A 20,029-nucleotide genomic window follows, 5' to 3' on the forward strand; every position below is an offset into this window, starting at 1 on the left:
CACACAAGGGAGAGATTGCTTGAAACACAAGCTCGCTCTCTCTCTCTCTCTCACACACACGCACACACGAGTCTCATCTCATGGTCACAGGCTCCCACCCACAATCACAGATGCACACACAGACTCACACATGGTCCCACATCTGCACACAACACACACACAGTCTCATGCTCCCCTACAAACACATACATGCAGCCACATACATGTTCTCACAACCTCACATAGTCGCTTCCTGTACATGTGCATTCAGACACACACACACAGAAGCATCTATAGAGATCATACGCTGACCTGGAAGGACTCCACCTCTAGCTCCATGGGCAATCAGCCCTTTGCCACCTTTGCTGGCAGGCTCAGCTGAAAGGCTATGAGAGGAGAGTGGATACCTGTCCCAGCTAGAGGGCCAAAACCCCAGACTTACACACAGCATACCCTCTGTGGCATCTCCCACTTCCAGGAGCTGCACCCCACTATAAGCAGACACACCTCTTGTGCAATGCTCAAGTGCAAGGAGTTGGCTCACTTGGGACAGAAAGAAATGTACGTGGGGGAAGAGGTGGGAGAAGAGGGGTTTGAGGTGATAGCGGCTTTGGATGTCTTGTCATGTATTTTCCCCCTGTAAGGTCAGAGACAACTGGCCCCATTAACACAGATCTCTAGTGGATAAAATTGCCTGGCAAGAGGATGATTTTCAAGTATCATTACCTTGGACTAGAGAAACAAGGTGGGTGAGGTAATATTTTTGACTGGACCACCTTCTGTTGGTGAGAGAGAAAAGCTTTCCTGCCTACCCAGAGCTCTTCTTCAAGTTGTCTGTGTAAGCTTGACTCTTTCACCAACCAAAGTTGGTCCAATAAAAGATATGACCTTGCCCTCCGTGTTTTTCTAATATCCTGGGACTGGAGTGACTACAACACCACCACACTGACTGTTCCACTATTGTCGTTTAGGGGCTGTCCGGTCAGCTGCTACCAGTCATTTAGCCTACGTCACACTGAGCGTGCCCCCCAGGTTTGACCTAGTGGGCTGCCCAGCACAAGTCTATTCCTTAACAGGAATTAACAGGTCTATTCCTTATGACAGTGACTCCGACACTCTGTAGTTAGCTGCCAGCTCGGATGGGAACGACAACCTGCTGGAAGAAAGGACAGGAGCCAGATGGAACAAGGTTTTAAATTGATGGGATTAAATAGGTATGGCCATGGTTTTTGTCCACAGTGAATTTTGTGCTAGAGAAAGGTGCCCAGATTGACGGCTCCAGTGAAGTGAGACCTCTGCCTGTCTACAGAGCAGGGCGAGCGGCAGAGGGAGTTCTCTCTTTACTGCTCACCAACTAACCTGGAAGGACTCCACTTCTATAGGAGAGAGGAGTTCTGGCTCCATGGGCAAACAGTCCTTGGCCTTTCAGCTGAGCCTGCCAGCAAAGGCAGCAATGAGGAAAGAGTGGATACCTGTCCCAGCTAAAGGGCCAAAAGCCCAGATTTACACACCCCTGATGTGGGAAGGCATTTGGATTGGAACCGACAGCTGGTCCATGACTGGACTGACCCCAAACCCTAGAACTAGACTATCCAGCTTACCAAGCCTAGATCCAAATATTGCTAGAGCTCATTGGGAAATTAGAATTATATTTTTGTGAGACATATTGAAATCAAATCATTTTTATCCTGAAATTTCCTGAAATTTGTTTAAAATGAAGAACCAAACACTGAAAAATTGGAGATTTTTGAAAGCGGTTTTCAGTAAAAATGATTGGTTTCCAAAAATGAAAAAAAAAAATTACCATTTTTTTTAAACCAAAAGCAAATGTTTCATTTTTGGTGTGTTTTTATTTTAAACTACAAAAATGGAAAATGTCAACCAAAATGAATTTTTTGCTGATCAAACCCTCCTCTGCACACGCAAGTCTCCTGGGGAAAGGATGAGCGAGAGAACAAATGACACCTGACAGACGTCAGTCCGTCACTTAATGCATGACTTGAGGGCACTCAAACACTATGGGAATCAGAGCAGTGTAAGAAGCTGTAGAGAACATAATAGTAGCAAAATTTATTCAGCCCCATTGAACTGAGCTACATAAAAACCAGAAACCCATTTAGCCACCTAGCTAAGGACCTGATTCTCAGAACTGTTCTGCACCAGGCAACTCACTGTAGCACTTAAGGCTGGATTTTCCCAAGAGCTCAGCCCCCATTTATGTGCCTGAGTAAGTGGCTGCTTTTTCAGAAGAGCCCACGTCCAGGCTGAGTGCACATTGCATAACACTAACAGACCCCCAGTCGTCAGAGTCAGCGGGCGGGATCGAACCTGGGACCTCTGGAGCTAAATGAATGAGCCTCTACTGAATGAGCTAAAAGCCACATGGCCCTTGGCTAAGGCTGTAGCAGAGGCTCCTTAATCTCTCTCTAAGTGATCTTGGTGCCACTAGATGGGACAGAGCACCACCCCCAGGAGGTGTGTGGGTTACAATTGCATACTGGGCTCTTTTTAAACCTGGCCCCTTGGGCTGACAGGCTTTGTAGGCCATCCCCTACTGCCCCACTCCCCACCCACAAGCCTTCCAGTCCCCCCAGCCATCTTACACAGCACACTAGAGCATGCATCTCACTGGTGCTGGGCCTTTGTAAAACTGCAATAAGAATAGAATAGTAAATCTCACTTGAATGTTCTCGGCTGACACTTCCCCTGCAAATCTGAATTTGTTTTTCTTCCGAACATTACAGTTTGAGCATAACATCTTTTTTCTCCCTCTCTCTGTCTTTGCACCGGGTGCCATGACAGTTGAAGAAAGCGAAGGGAAACTAAGTGATTCTGTAAAAGCTGAGAGTCAGGCAGGATTCTACACGATTGCACCACACAGGAGAGATCACTATGAGGCACCATCACCCAGCTACCCTATCCTTCCAGTAGCCAGCAAGGAGCACCATTCATGTTGCTGAAACAGGGAGGTAACACATGGCCAGACTTTCACCAGCCGCTGTAAGCAGCTGCTAAAAGTCCCAGCTGCTGCGATTATTTCTTTCCTTCCGTCCCAGAGAGCCAGTGGAGGGGACATTTCCTCATTGGCAACCCACTGCAGGTTGCAGCAAATTTCATTTACGGGTGTCATGAGTCAAGTTTTAAACTCAGAACTAATTGAACATACTATTAAAACTAAATGTGTGATTTCCCCTCCTCATTTTCAGGAGGAGCAGGGTTGGGGTTGCTAATCTGTTCCTGATACCCAAGGTCTCTAGCACCACTCTGCTGTGAGATGTGTGTCATTTTATTTATCAGCTGTATTTCATTCCAAAACCAAACACTTGAATTGATTTCTTCTTTAGCCTCGTACAGGGCAATCCTAAAGTAAGGGAATAAACCAACAAGTGCTGCATAGAAGCATAGGAATTTCAATAGTTTGCAATCAGATCTGGATCAGACCTGGGTTCCATCTAGCCCAGTATCCTGTCTCTAACAGTAGTCCACACCAGATGAGACAGAGGAGGATGTAAGAACCCTGCACTAGCAGATGTGGGATAACAGGCCCCATCACAGGTCTCATCCTGATCTCTAATATTTACAGACTGGCTTAAGCCATGAAGCACAAGATTTAATATCCCTTCCCAAATGTTTTGTCATCATTAATCATTAATAACTGTGGATATTCTTGGCAGTCAGAGAAATATCCAATCCCATTTTTAATCTTGTTAAGTTCTTGGCCCCAATAACTTCCTATGGCAAGGAGTTCCACAGTTTAATCATGAGCGTGTAATGCTAGGCTGGCAGCAAAGGCAATATATAGGGCCTAGAAGTCAAAGGGAAACGTGAGGCAAGGGAGTTTGTAAGCCTGAGCTGGTGCCAGTTGTTAGAGCATGAACAAGAAGAAAACCATTGCAAGGATAGTAACTGTGTGAAATGATTGGCTGTTTTGCAGTGCAACACTGTTTCGGTGCATTCACACTAGCACCTTTTACAATCTGGCCCCCGAGTTGCATCGCCAGCCCTGTCACTGACATTCTATGACCTAGGGCAAAGTCACTTCCTAGGAGTTTACTCCATCTGTAAAATGGGGACCGTGCTATTTACCTGACTTTCCAAAGTGCTTTGAGAGCCTCGGATAAAAATCACCATCTCTTTATCCTCCGCAAAGGTTTAAGTTTAGAAGTGTGAGCAACAAGAGTGATGTAGTGGTGGGAGTCTGCTATAGACCACCGGATCAGGGGGATGAGGTGGATGAGGTGGATGAGGCTTTCTTCCGGCAACTCGCAGAAGCTACTAGATCGCACGCCCTGGTTCTCATGGGTGACTTTAATTTTCCTGATATTTGCTGGGAGAGCAATACAGTGGTGCATAGACAATCCAGGAAGTTTTTGGAAAGCGTAGGGGACAATTTCCTGGTGCAAGTGCTAGACGAGCCAACTAGGGGGGGAGCTTTTCTTGACCTCCTGCTCACAAACAGGGAAGAATTAGTGGGGGAAGCAAAAGTGGATGGGAATCTGGGAGGCAGTGACCATGAGATGGTCGAGTTCAGGATCCTGACACAGGGAAGAAAGGTAAGCAGCAGGATACAGACCCTGGACTTCAGGAAAGCAGACTTTGACTCCCTCAGGGAGCGGATGGGTAAGATCCCCTGGGGGACTAACATGAAGGGGAAAGGAGTCCAGGAGAGCTGGCTGTATTTCAAGGAATCCCTGTTGAGGTTACAGGGACAAACCATCCCGATGAGTCGAAAGAATAGTAAATATGGCAGGCGACCAGCTTGGCTTAATGGGGAAATCCTAGCGGATCTTAAACATAAAAAAGAAGCTTACAAGAAGTGGAAGGTTGGACATATGACCAGGGAAGAGTATAAAAATATTGCTCGGGCATGTAGGAATGAAATCAGGAGGGCCAAATCGCACCTGGAGCTGCAGCTAGCAAGAGATGTCAAGAGTAACAAGAAGGGTTTCTTCAGGTATGTTGGCAACAAGAAGAAAGCCAAGGAAAGTGTGGGCCCCTTACTGAATGAGGGAGGCAACCTAGTGACAGAGGATGTGGAAAAAGCTAATGTGCTCAATGCTTTTTTTGCCTCTGTCTTCACTAACAAGGACAGCTCCCAGACTGCTGCGCTGGGCATCGCAACATGGGGAGTAGATGGCCAGCCCTCTGTGGAGAAAGAGGTGGTTAGGGACTATTTAGAAAAGCTGGACGTGCACAAGACCATGGGGCCGGATGAGTTGCATCCGAGAGTGCTAAAGGAATTGGCGGATGTGATTGCAGAGCCATTGGCCATTATCTTTGAAAACTCGTGGCGAACGGGGGAAGTCCCAGATGACTGGAAAAAGGCTAATGTAGTGCCAATCTTTAAAAAAGGGAAGAAGGAGGATCCTGGGAACTACAGGCCGGTCAGCCTTACCTCAGTCCCCGGAAAAATCATGGAGCAGGTCCTCAAGGAATCAATCCTGAAGCACTTACACGAGAGTAAAGTGATCAGGAACAGTCAGAATGGATTCACCAAGGGAAGGTCATGCCTGACTAATCTAATCGCCTTCTATGATGAGATTACTGATTCTGTGGATGAAGGGAAAGCAGTGGATGTATTGTTTCTTGACTTTAGCAAAGCTTTTGACACTGTCTCCCACAGTATTCTTGTCAGCAAGTTAAAGAAGTATGGGCTGGATGAATGTACTATAAGGTGGGTAGAAAGTTGGCTAGATTGTCGGGCTCAACGGGTAGTGATCAATGGCTCCATGTCTAGTTGGCAGCCGGTGTCAAGTGGAGTGCCCCAGGGGTCGGTCCTGGGGCCGGTTTTGTTCAATATCTTCATAAATGATCTGGAGGATGGTGTGGATTGCACTCTTAGCAAATTTGCGGATGATACTAAACTGGGAGGAGTGGTAGATACGTTGGAGGGCAGAGATAGGATACAGAGGGACCTAGACAAATTGGAGGATTGGGCCAAAAGAAACCTGATGAGGTTCAATAAGGATAAGTGCAGGGTCCTGCACTTAGGACGGAAGAACCCAATGCACAGCTACAGACTAGGGACCGAATGGCTAGGCAGCAGTTCTGCGGAAAAGGACCTAGGGGTTACAGTGGACGAGAAGCTGGATATGAGTCAGCAGTGTGCCCTTGTTGCCAAGAAGGCCAAGGGCATTTTGGGATGTATAAGTAGGGGCATAGCGAGCAGATCAAGGGACGTGATCGTTCCCCTCTATTCGACGTTGGTGAGGCCTCATCTGGAGTACTGTGTCCAGTTTTGGGCCCCACACTACAAGAAGGATGTGGATAAATTGGAGAGAGTCCAGCGAAGGGCAACAAAAATGATTAGAGGTCTGGAACACATGACCTATGAGGAGAGGCTGAGGGAACTGGGATTGTTTAGTTTGCAGAAGAGAAGAATGAGGGGGGATTTGATAGCTGCTTTCAACTACCTGAGAGGTGGTTCCAAAGAGGATGGTTCTAGACTATTCTCAGTGGTAGAAGATGACAGGACAAGGAGTAACGATCTCAAGTTGCAGTGGGGGAGGTTTAGGTTGGATATTAGGAAAAACTTTTTCACTAGGAGGGTGGTGAAACACTGGAATGCGTTACCTAGGGAGGTGGTAGAATCTCCTTCCTTAGAAGTTTTTAAGGTCAGGCTTGACAAAGCCCTGGCTGGGATGATTTAATTGGGGATTGGTCCTGCTTTGAGCAGGGGGTTGGACTAGATGACCTCCTGAGGTCCCTTCCAACCCTGATATTCTATGATTCTATGAAAGGACTTCTGAAGCATTGCGCCCAGCACTGTTGCCAGAAGTAGGGGCTGCTAGGTAGCCCTTGTGAGATGGAATCAGGAGGCCTGGCAGCTGCAGACTACCTGGCTCCCTGTCACAACCGGGGAAGACCCATTGAGGGTGGCACGGGTTCAGCTGGACCCCGCTAGCAGCATCTCCCTAGGGTGCAGTAACCAAAGGCTTGGCAAATGCAGGAGGCGGCTGTTGGCAAAGGGCGCAAGGTGTTGCAAGCTCAAAGGCTTCCAGCCAAGGGTTTGTCGCAATAGGTGTTTGCTTAGTGTGCACAGGGAGGCCGGTGTTCAGGGGCCTTGCGGCCGGATAGCTTTTCCTTGCCATGAAATCCCACCAGAAAGCCTTGGCTCTTTCACCAACAGAAGTTGGTCCAATAAAAGACATAACCTCACCCACCTTGTCTCTCCAAAGATCATGGCAAGTCCCACAAGATGGTCACCTCTCCAGCATAAAACTGCCCATCACCCCTACTTTGCCTACAGCTGTTTCTGTCCTCAAACCATCACCACCCCTGTATTGAAATGTTTTCCCTGCTTCCACCAATGTGTGCAGTCCAAATAAACCGTAGCTCCATCTTTCTACGTGCACCCAGCAGCTTGGCTAAGAGTGTTCGTGGCTTTTCATTGCCTAGAATGACTTGGGGGATAATCACAGAGTCTGGGGAAATAATAAAGCCAGAGTCTTGACGCAGGATCAAACAGAAAAGCCAGCTACGCATTCTCACAAACCCTCGCAAGCAAAGCCACGCAAGGCTAAGAGTCCCCATAGAGTCTGGGAGATGTCCCTCAGCTCGAATGGCGATAACACAGGCCTTAGAAAGGGCCGCTTCAATCACAGACAGCAGCAAATCAAACTCATAATCACTGCTTGGCTGTTTCCATTGATTGCATCAATAGAAAAACACAATCCCTGGCAAAGAGGTCAGGTCAACAAGACCTGGGGAGAGCAAAGCACATTTTTATACTAGCTGGAAAAGTTACAAAACTGGAGAGAGAGAAAGTGTCTGGCCTCTGTCTCAAACGTCCTTTTCTGAGCAGTTGGCAAGCCCTGGCACAGGGCGGTACCAGTAGTGTGTGCTCAGATGCCAGAGTGGTAAAGGAAGGACTGGAATAGCAGGGGGAAGGGGAACTCCAGGTCAGGATTCAGGGGCTCCAGCGCAGCTGTGTGGGAAGCCCAGGATAGGTACAGCAAACACAGATCGAAGTGCATCAGCAGAGCTGTGTAGAAAAGCCCAGGATTCAAATAGTAGGGGGTGCTACCTGTCAGGATTGAGGTGCTTCAGCAGAGCTGAGGGGAGGGACAATTGCTCAGCATCTTCTAATATTACGCCTGGTTATCTTCAAAGTTCCCAGTCCCTCATTTCCATGAGTGCGAACAAACTAATCCAAGGATTAGCTAGCATTATAAAGTGCTTTGAAGATGAAAAGCACAATTGACGTGATAATTATTTAACAAACAATAATCATAAACACTCAGAGGTAGCCAAGAGAGAGAGCTCTGGAGTCTCCATGAGAAAGCAAACCATCTGCATGTCTCTTGGATAGGCTGTGGAGCTCGGTAAGGTTTTTAGGCGGCCATGCTTGTTAATGGGATCTTAATTAAGGCGGAGTGTCAACAGAAACACACCATGGCATGCACTTGTCAGCTATGAGCTAAATTCTCCTTTCAGTTGCTGTGGTGCAATCTCCATCCTGAGCTGTAGCCCGGGGCTCCCCACGCAGTTCTGCCAATGTGACCCACAGCCTCCCTGCCAATCCAGTCCTCACCTTCCCACACACCGCTCTGCCAAGGCATCTCAGTCCAGACCTACGACCCCCGCTGCTAGATCAGCCCTGAGCTCCCCACAGCCATGCCATAAACTCACCTCAGCCTTCATAAAGCTGTAATGGTGTCAGTGAAGGTAGAATTGGGCCTTATGGGTACAAGAAACCATCTATCAACCCATCAAGGTTCTTAGATTCCAGGCTGCCAGCTCTTTGGGGAAGAAGAAGGAAGGAGCTGTTCTGTGGTTGTACAGCTCCTAACACAATGGGGTCCTGGTCTATGACTGCACCTTTTCGCCACTACTGCAGCACAACTAATAAATAATAATCCTAGTAATATTAGGAATTGTTGTCACCATGATATCTGAATGCATCCCGAAGTAAGAGTGAAAGAAAAACGATCTGAACTCCATGGGGTTAACAATGCTTGGGGCAGTACGGTCTATTGGGTGAATGAGGACAGGAGCTCACACCAGGTCTCGTTCTACTGCATGATCAATCACCTGTTAAAAAAAAGAAATCCTTAAAAACAAGCTTGCGGAGGAAGGTCTGGGAACATGCAGTTGGGAAACAGACGGTGGAGCCTGCAGGAAATATTATTAACATGACTCTGGTGTTGCAGGGGATATTAATATTAATGGCGATATTAATGCCAACAAACATCAGACTCAATATTTCGAGGCATCATATAAACTCTCCTAATGGGCAATGGCAGGCGGGCGATTTCTGTGCAGAATAGCATTGTTTCTACTTAACATGATAGATAAGTAGAGAATGCCGAGCCACTTCCCGGATCAGCGCACGCACCGTTTCTGCCTCTCACCTTTTAAAACCTTCTTCCATCTTTAGAACTCTCTCCAGCTTCTCATCCTTCAAACCGGCTGCTCCTAAAGCACTGACCAGAGATGTTAATACTTACGAGATGTTATCCAGACAGGTTGCAGCACCGATCACACCTCAAGTGTCCATAAATCACAGGCCAGTGCCAAAAAATAATGAGACTGGCTTAAATCATGATTTTTTTTTTTAAATATCGAGTTCTGTTTATTTTCTTTCTGGCTTTTGTACCTGTAGGGCAGGGCTTCTGAAACTCAGGGTTGCAAGGTAATTACATGGGGGTCCCCATTAAATTAAATTAAACCCCCCTCCTTTTTAATTTTTAAAGGGGGGTCACACTCAGAGGCTGGCTGTGTGAAAGGGGTCACCAATACAAAACGTTTGAAAATCACTGCTGTAGGGCTAACTCTGCTCATGTTTTTAAGCTTCCCTCTGCCACTGTGAGGTCTAGCAGTTTTTAAACTGAGGTATTCATGAAATCACAGGACTCCCAGTGCTGGGACTTGATGGAAAACACCAAATATCATGAGACTTGTAATAAAATCACAAGAGTTGGCAACAATGAAGTAATAAACCACCTCTCAGACTTAATTTGTAGCATGTTATATATTTAGCGATAGTAGTTTTGCGAGTAACGCATTTGTAATTTTTTTTTGTAATGTCATTTTACCTGAAAGGGGGAAGAAAATGAAGTGTCTAGGAATGGAGTAGTAGCCCTTTAAATAGTTTGAGAGCCTTTCAGTGGTGCTCACTGTGTTCTATGTTTGGAGAAGCTTCCAGAAAGCAGCCAGATCAGCAGAGCATATATACCAAGGCCTGGCACGTTTGTGCATATCAAGGCCATGTCAATACAAAGAGCTAGTGCACAAGAAGCTGGAGTATGACACTCCAGAGCGCTCTCGTGCCTTGCACTAACGGCCTGTGCAGACCCTGCTGCTGTGCACTTGTAAACATGATTATTTGGAACCCCTGTGTTGTCTTCATATTGTTTTTGTTGAGTGAAGGGCAAAAGACGCAACGAGAAGCATGAGCCACGTTAGGTGGATAAAGGAGAAAGCATCCTGATCAGGAACGTGCAAAGTAAATAACATTGGTTAGCAAAGACCTGGCTTTAGGGTCAGAGGCCTCCTTTGGCTTTATTTACCTGGAATAATAGAAAACAAGAACCAGGAAGGGGATTCTGTGCCCCCTGGAATGGGCTCTGGCTGCAGCCTGGGAGGAGGAGAGAGATCTCAACTGGATTTCTGTGTCCACTTGAAAATGATCCCAGTTATTCCAAGAAGCAATCAGCCCAAGCGATCTCAGCATATAGACCCGACAGGCAGACACAGGTCAAGCCACTGGGCTTCATACAGCCTTGACAGGATGCTCATAGATCAGAATTAAGCCGGTTCTCTATATGGCACCTTTCTCTGATTTCTCTTCTTTGAGTAAATCCCTTGGGTTTGGCAGGTGTTCGACATCTTTGAAAGGTCTCAGGTACAATGGCCATGGCCCACCGGCCACGAGAGATGAGCAGCTGCTCGCTGCTTTCCTTCTCGCTCTGACACCCTCTCCCTCCACATGGCATTGACAAAGCAAATAGATGAAGCCCCATGAGGATGCAGCTGTGTCCTGCTGGGGTGTGACTGAAAGAATGCCAAGCCAGCTGGGGGTCCTTTAAGATGTCCCATAATGCTCCTCTCTGGACTGCCCTGTGGGGCAGCAAGTGGTGCTCTGATGCCTGCCCCAATAACATTAAGTGCAGCTCCCCACTTGGATCATGCCTCATATTTCACAGCCCAGGGGATTCCTCCACCCACCCACTCCATCCAATGGCCCTTTGGAGCCCACCTGTCTCCTTTGCGTACCTCCCAGCACATAACAGAGAACTCTCACATCCACCAGTTGGGATGCCGCCGTAACAGCATCAGCCCCATGTCGCACCATCCCTCGGGCCTGTGGTGAGCTCAGCCACCAGTTAGATTTACTACCACTGATCTGCAGTACCTCCTCCCTTGCTGATGTTTTCCACGCTCACTCCCCCTGCCTCATCTCACCACCCTTCTGCGTCCCAAGGGAAAATAGAGAATGGGGTGACAGGTCAGGAATAGGGTAAGAAGGTACTGGCAGAGCCTGGATTTGGATTTCTGCACTGGGGCGGTTAGGTTCGGGCTAATGGCCCCATGATAACCAGGGATGGGAATCTCTATTTTATTACACACAAAGGATTACATTACATTACAAAGGATTTCGGCATCACTGATCTAGTTGCCAAGATCATCTTAATAGATACTCTCTCATTAACTCCAAACTGCAAAATCCAGCCAAGATCCACCCAAATTCCTCTCTCTCTTCCTCCACAGGGCAAGCAGCCAGCTTGCTCTGCATGATTTCATGGGACGCGATGAAGGCAGTGGAAGATGCACACACAAAACCATTGGCGTGTTCCTTCAAATGGTTTCCATATGGAAAGCCGAGAAAGCTTATACGGGGTCTCTGAAGACCTGGGGATTTTATTTGGTCAACAGAGCCTCTGTGATTCAGATCAACCTTCTTCGCTTCACTGGCCTGGCTCCTTCTGCTGCCAAATGCATGTACTTGAGCAAGGCCTAGCCTCTCTGGCTGCAGCACCGCATGCTCTGCTGGGGTTCAGGGGTGGCTTGCTGGGCCAGTTCTCAGGATCTATATCAAGAGAGTAACACTCAGGTGTCAGATGCCCCTGTGACTGTTCTGGGGAGCAGCACCCCCTACTGGCATCCACAACAATATCAGAGCAGAAGACGGCTCCATCAGAGTGAGATTCCCCTGAGACAGCAATGGTACATTATTCTTTTTCTTTAGTCCCTAGGGGATTCATAGGCATCACTCTTCCACTGGGCTCGAGTTGTTCCATTGTTCTGGGCTGATGATACGAGAGTACTGTAAAGCCGTCTATAGGTAAACAGGTATTTAACAGAGGAGGTGCCTGAAGATGGTGCTCAAGAATGTGGGGTTCATAGGCATAATAAAGCTTGTTGTGGGCTCCAAACAGATTCCTCTGTGGAGCTCTTAACGGTAGAGGTCAATGCTGAGATGCTGAAGGTCCCCAGTTCAAACCCTGCAGCTCACCCTTGTGGGCTGGGGATGGGGTGCTACAGGTCCTATTTCCCCTTTGTAGGGAGAGTCCTCTTGGGATCATGGAAATAATTCAGGTAAAAAAAAAATCACAATGAAACCAGGACCCTTCACCACCAGGACAAAGATCTGACTCCTTGCCCCAGTGCTGCGGCTTGGCTGTATGGATCTTTTCTTTTCTTGTAGTGTGCTGTATTATAGATCAAAGTGAGTCATTTTCGCTGGGGCCCAGCAACAGCGCCTGCCGCACTCCGTCGCCCTCCTCTGCCCCCCCGCCTCATTTCCCTCTGACCCGTCCTGCTTTTTCAGCATGTTTATGGGCATAATTACAGCGTGCTATTGATTTCCTGACAACCGTCCTGATGTAACTATTTTACAGAATCAAGCTAATTTCATACATCGAGGTTTTTATGGTCCCTGGCAGGCTGATGAACACAGCTGACTTGGTAAGTAATCATGTTTTCTAGCAGAGCTAGAATACCTGCACCCCAGTTGGCCAGGGGGTTGGGCAGAGTCAGGTTTAAATCACATAGCCACTGGCAGCTGTGAAGAGAGTGCCCCCTGCTGATACTTTCCTTTGGATGGTTGGTGCGGGAGTAAGTGATGGTGCCAACAAGTGATGTGCATTGTAAAAGGGTCCAGAGGCAGCAGTGGACTGAGATCATAACAAACCTAGGGGTAAACGGAGAATGGAAATTTCCATTCTGTGGGGAATTCTGATATTTTGACATGTGTTTTCATCCTGAAACAAGCTGAAAGGTCAAAATACCAAACATTTTTACAGAATGAAAAGTTGTGAAAGATTTCAATTTGGAAGAGTTGGAACAAAAAGTTTCAGGGTTCAAGCAGAAGCCTTCCACTTGGAAATGCCAACATTTTCGACATTTCAAAAAGTCGATTCAAAACAGAGCGAATTTTCCCATTGGAAAAGTCTGAACATTTCATGCAATAATTGTGGATACTGACCAACAAACCCCATATTTCATCAGGAACAGGGTTTTTGGGTTTTTTTGGTCAAAACATTTCAACCAGACCTGGATCCAGAGGGATTTTGCCCCATCAGCTCATCCTGCCCTGGTCAGCATGTGCTGCATATGCAAGATGCATCAAGTCACAGAACTGTCAGCCATTGCCAGTCCTTGCACGTCATGACGGGAGCTGAGGGATTAGTCGGGGCTTGATGGAGCACAGTGCAACAGCAGGATCTACTCAGCTGCAATCAGCTGAGAACCACTCTTCTTGCGGCTGGGACCACTTTGACCAGGGGTTGCATGGACCTTGCCTCCTAAAAGCTCAGATTTTCCCAGTTCAGGACATTTACCCAGGGTAGTCCTAGATCCCAACCATCAGGAAAACTCAGCTCCAAATCTGGAGCTGAACTTCTCCAAAGTCTGGGGTTGGTCAAATCTAGGATTGTGGTTCAGGCCTAGCTGAAAAGCAAAGAACATTTTAGATCTGGACATTTAGACCAGGGTCCTGAGACTGGTACCTAGGACAGTTTTGAAGGGGGTTAAGATGCTTTAACCCCTCTTGGAGGTTCCTATATTTGAGGCCTGTGCAGGGGACTGTCCAGCCCCAACTGCTGCTCTGGCATACACCCTGCTTCCCACGGCCTTCTATGTGGCCAGAGAAGCAGAGAATAGCCATAGCATAGTACAAAACAATGCAGCCATGCCACTGATCCACGCTCCATTCAAGGGGCTGGGATCCTGGCTGGCACAAAGCTGTTACACCGGCCATGGGGCATTTTCAGGGGCCATATATATCCATGTTATGGCCCCTCTACTCAGCCAGAGTGACTTAAAAGGGCTATAGGGAGAAGTGAGAAGCTGGTCTAGGGTATCTAAGCACCATGCGTGCTCTGACCTTATACAGGGTGGATCTGGAGGGCTGAACGCCAGGCCAGACACTACAGTGATGGGAATGGGATAAAGTCCACAGTCAGACAGGCCTCTCTTAACGAAGAGTTTGTCTGTTTTCTTGACGGTGATGGGGGCAGTTGCACAGCGCTCCTGGGACTGCTAGGAACTTGATTGCACTTCAGTGACTTGCTGGTATTTCCTTCCCTGGCAGGTACGGTATCATGTAACCAAACGGCAGCGATGTCTGCTTTGCTCTGTGGGAAGATCTGGAGTAGCGGCAGTGGGCTTAGAAGTCTTACATAAATCAGAACCACTGCTCGAAGCCACTGAAATAGCAGACTGCACACTCCAGCGCATGCTGGGCAATTAAAATTGATGCTGGAGTTCCCGTTCTGCGGAGCTCTTCTGACCCACTTGTGGGAGGAAAATATCTCGCCGTCAGATTGTCCTGGGTCTCTGCATTCCACCAAACAGTGTTTAACTCTTTCACGCCTGAACCCCGCCCTCCCTTAGCTTGGCCTCTCTGGGCTTTCACTCTGGCTGCATCTCGCTGCACAGACCTGAAGCTGAACAGAGTGACAGATGGAGGGACCTGCAACATGGGCTCCCATACTGCACGGGCCTGGGTGACCTGATCGGTCTTTCCCCATGTATAAATTCAATGGGCTTCTTTTTTCTCCCAGGGTCACTCCATTGACTTGTGATTTACATCGATGTCAGAGGGGGATCAGAGTAAAGCCTCTGAACACGGGGCTATTATTGTCTCCAGGGCCTCTGGGGTTAGCACAAACTATGAAAGCAGAGAAATTTTTTCCCTCTTCATTATTGTTTTTTTTAATAATACCAGTTGCTCCCCACATGCTTTCCTGTTTTCCATCCCATTCCACCTCTTTCCCATGTGTGAAGACTGGAGTGCTCTGTATGTTCACAGAGTGAGTAGATCTGCAGTGCAAGCACAGCGCCCATGCACCCTATTGTGTCCTCCACATCAGTGGGTGAGAGAGATTTGCAGCCTTCACGGCCTTTCTGCTAAGATACATGCAAGGGGAAATGGGTGTCCACAGAAACGACTCCAGGGAAAGCCAAATGGCTGTCTAGAGAACACATGATTGTGCTTTCACTGCAGCCTTACGAGACCATTTGGAAACCATACATCCTCAGCATTGTATTCCCCTCTGCTTCTACTGCATCCCCTACCCTCCTCTAAAACTCTGGTTCCAGAAATATATTGCGCCTATTAAAACAGGCTTTGGAGCGGCTGCTGATCTCCCCCAGTTGCTTGTGTAGTGGTATGTCATTTCCCTGTCTCCTGCTTGTTCACTCCCTGATGGAATATTTATAGGACAGCAAGACGGAACGATCCCAGCCTTGGTGGATGGATGGATGGATATCCAGTGATATTTTCTCCAATCACCACTTCCTCCATGAGCCCAGGGCCACAGATGGTATCTCCAGACACAGCTGCTATCTGGGGGTGCTCCTGGTGCAGCTTCCTGAATGCCCCTCTCATCTAGATTTGATAAGGCAGCTATTTGGTGATAGGTACCAATTCATTATTAAAGCTACTGCCAAGAAGGGTCATTCATTGCAGAGCTAGGCTGGCTAACTCCCCTAGAGTAATACAGGTCCCATTAGAGCTGCACAGCCGGATTCTTCCCTCACTAAGGGTCTGTCACAGCATTGGCTTCACTTGGGTCCTTCCTGATTTGCACCAGCAACAGGAGAACCAAGCCAACTGGGAGCACAAGGACTAAGACTCCATCCTCATAGTTCGGAGATATTTCGGCTCAGATCCCAGTTTGGTGCTGACAGCCCCAGTGAGCTGAACCACAATGCTGAGTCTGAACCTGCTCAGACTTTGTGGGAGTTCCATCCCAGATCATAACTTTCAGCCTGATCCAACTCCCGCTGAGCTCAATGGGAGTCTTTCCACTGGCTTTATGGTAGAGTGGCTTGGATCCTTGAGCCACCCATCTGGGATCCTGGCTGGGCCCTTTGAGGAGCACCCGCAGGAGACCCCCAAGGGAGAGGGAGACATTCCCATTTTGTCTCCATTCCATTGTACTGTCTCACGCCTTTCCCTGACCTCCAGGAGATGCAACCCAGGGGGAGAGGGGCCGAAGATGGCTTAGGGGCTGAGGGCTGCTCTGCAGTCTGGAACAGCCTACCAGTGAGCACTACAGAGACTCCCCCTCCAGCTTCCAACACACCACCCTGGACCCACACCTGGCACGTCTCCTGTGATGGGGCGTCCCTCTGCTGTGCCTGCAGCAGGGGAATTCTGCCCCTACCCCCTTGTAGCTCAGTTCTGGCCTCTCCAGGACACCAGGGGGATGTATAGGGACCTGGAGACACAACCTGCCTCTGACCACTCTACATGCAAACATGTTGTAGCATTTACTAAAACCTGCCTCGCACCCCCATGCAAAGGTAAGGTCCCTCCCCAGCACACACACACGCGCGCACACACACACACATCTCATCCCCTAATCTCCTCTACAGCTGCATCAGATGCCCAGTGCAGCCCAGGCCCCGCCTGTTGCAATATAGTGGATGTTCTATCCTGGATCCCAGCAGCCCGAGGAAACAATTGTTCAAATCAAAGTACCTCCATGGCAATCAGCGAGAAGAGGCCTGCGGTAATAGACTGACCTAGATACAATTATATATTGATTGGTAGCATTATGGCTGGCCCTGATTGCTTCTTATTGATACAAATCCTCTGGGCTGCCTGTTCAGTTCAAGTCAAGTGAGAACAAGTAGAGAAAGCAGTTCATTAGAGGGGTGTCAGGAATTCCCAGGGGTCGACCCCAGGTGGCTGGCAAACTACCAGGACTGCTTCGTTCACTGCCAGCCTGGGCACTCCTGCTCTTTACCATGTCCCTCTTGGTTACTTGGTGCCCTACAGTTCCCAGCCTTGCCCCTGTGGCTGTGATGCATCCAGCATCCAATGAAGTGAGCTGTAGCTCACGAAAGCTTATGCTCAAATAAATTGGTTAGTCTCTAAGGTGCCACAAGTCCTCCTTTTCTTTTTGCGAATACAGACTAACACGGCTGCTACTCTGAAACCAGCAAGGAAGCTGGCTCACTAGCTCAGTCAGGTTTCTTGCCTGAGCTCTGAGCCCAGAAGAAGCTGCCTGGCAGCAGTGGACTAATGCTTTAGCCTTTAGAAAAGGAGTACTTGTGGCACCTTAGAGACTAACCAATTTATTTGAGCATAAGCTTTCATGAGCTACAGCTCACTTCATCAGATGCTGGATGCACGAAAGCTTATGCTCAAACAAATTGGTCAGTCTCTAAGGTGCCACAAGACCTCCTTTTCTTTTTGCGAATACAGACTAACACGGCTGTTACTCTGAAACCTGGCTTTAGCCTTTCACCACCAGACACTGCAGCAGCCTGGATCTGAGCAAAATCCTGGCCACACTGAAACCCCATTGACTTCAGAATTTCACTTTAAACATTTGTACAGCTTTTGTACAAAAATCAGCTTGGAGCAGACAGCCAGCATGGAAACTTTCAGCCCACACGCACAAAGTTGGGCCAAGTTGTAAGCAACTGAATGCAGGGTATAACGGCAAGTGTCGGGCAACTGTAACAACAGGCAGTGCTACCAGACCTGCTTGTAATATACCACATGACGGCAACCCAACTTTTCTGATTGCCTCCGTCTGCATTGTGAAGAGACGGGCTACAGCAACGAGGCACAGCGCAGCACCCGAAGCGGCATCGGGGGAAACACGTGAGAGAAATGGAAGGACAAGAAAACGGCTCGCCGACGCCCCATCTCCATCATGCCATCCACAAACGCACAGGCTTACACTCCTCCACGGCCCAGGCACATGTGCGCGGCAGTGATAAGAGGACTTCCCATAGGCTTCAATTCATCACTCTGCCCCGGATGAAGATTTATTGAGTTATCTTTAAAGCACCCAGAGAGTTTGTTGTGTTTGGGGGACATAGGCACTGGGGGACTAAGTAGAGGGCAATCGAGATAGGGAGCAATCTAAATCAGAGGTTTTCAACCTGAGGTCCGCAGAAGATGTCTAAGGGGACCGCGAAAGGTTGCCGTTACTATAGAACAGCTATTTTCAACCTGTGATCCGTGGTCCCATAAGGATCCGCAAACTTAGATTTCCAAAGGGGTCCGCACCTGCATTTGAAATTTTTTAGGGGTCTGCAAACAGTGGTGTTGGACCAATTTTTACTGTGGGGGTGCTGACGGTAGAAACCATGTATTTGGGTTGTTATTACTACTTCAAGCCAGGGGGTGCAGCATCATCCCCAGTTCCAGCACCTATGTCCACAAATGAAAAAACTTTGAAAACCACTGACCTAGCTCTTCCTCTGATTCCCTCTGGCTCATTGGAGAGGGAATGGTTCCTTGCACAAGCAAAGAAGGAAAAGTAAGGAAGCTAAAGCTACACACATCTAAGGGAAAGGAACAGATACAGACAGAAGGGCTGAGATAGGAAGGAGGGAGGGAGAAATGAACCTCCATCTCAGCCAGAATCTAAGGTTCCTTCCATGGGATTTTAGGTTCCAATGGATGCTGATGATTAAATAATACCTTGCCTTTCCCTGCAATTTTCTTTCTCTGTGCAATCTTAAATTGCTGTGCCAACATTTCACAGCATCCCTGGGAGGGAGAAATCTACTTGTAGCCCCATGTTAGAGCAGGTCAGGAAAATATTTCCCTCCCACCCCGCCTCAAAAAAACAACATTTTGACAACACACAAATATTTCCAAATTTGTCAAAAAAAAAAAAGTTTTGGGTTTTTTTCCCCCAACAAGAGCCTGAATATTTAAAACAAAATTTGAATCTCCACCACCCCAAAATTCATTTGGTCCAAAGCCTTTTTTCACCCCGCAAAAAGTTTCACAAAATTTTTTTTGACTAGCTCTGTATACATTTACAGTAAACCATATTAAATGCATATTGTTTGCTTGTACCTAGTTTACTAAAGAATCCAGATTACTCTGTATCAATAACCTGTCCTCTTCACTGTTGACCACTCATCCAATTTTTGTATCATCTGCAAACTTTCTCAGTGACGACTTTAACATTTTTGTTAATGACCTGGAAGAAAACAAACAGAACAGGTCCAAGAACCAATCCCTGCAGAACCCCCTGCAGGACCCTGCTAGAAACACGCCCATTTGATGATGATTCCCTGATTACAATTACATTTTGAGACATATTGATTAGCCAGCTTTTAATCCACTTAATGTGTGCCATGTTCGTTCATTCTGGTTTTTTAATCAAAATGTCACGTGGTACCAAGTCAAATGCCTTACATCAACACTATTACCTTTATCAAACCAAACTTGTAATCTCATAAAAAAATATCAAGGTAGTTTGACTGACTATTTGCCATAAAACCCACCTTGATTGGCATTAATTATATTACCCTTCTTTAATTCTTTATTGATTGAGTCCTGTATTAACAGCTCCATTATCTTGCCGGGGATCGATGTCAGACTGACAGACCTATAATTACCTGGGTCATCTCATTTACCCTTTTTAAATATTGGCACAAACATTAGCTTTCTTCCAGACCTCTGGAACTGCCCCAGTGCACTAAAACGTATTGAAAATCAGCATTAACTTGCCCAAGGTTGCACAGCAAGCTAGTGGTACAGACGGGAAGAAATTGCAAGGGTCCTTACTTTAGTTAAGGTACATATATGGCTCCGGTTACCATAGGATCTGAGGACCTCACA

Source organism: Natator depressus, chromosome 26 (assembly GCF_965152275.1).
Source record: "Natator depressus isolate rNatDep1 chromosome 26, rNatDep2.hap1, whole genome shotgun sequence".
Classification (NCBI taxonomy): Eukaryota; Metazoa; Chordata; order Testudines; family Cheloniidae; genus Natator; species Natator depressus.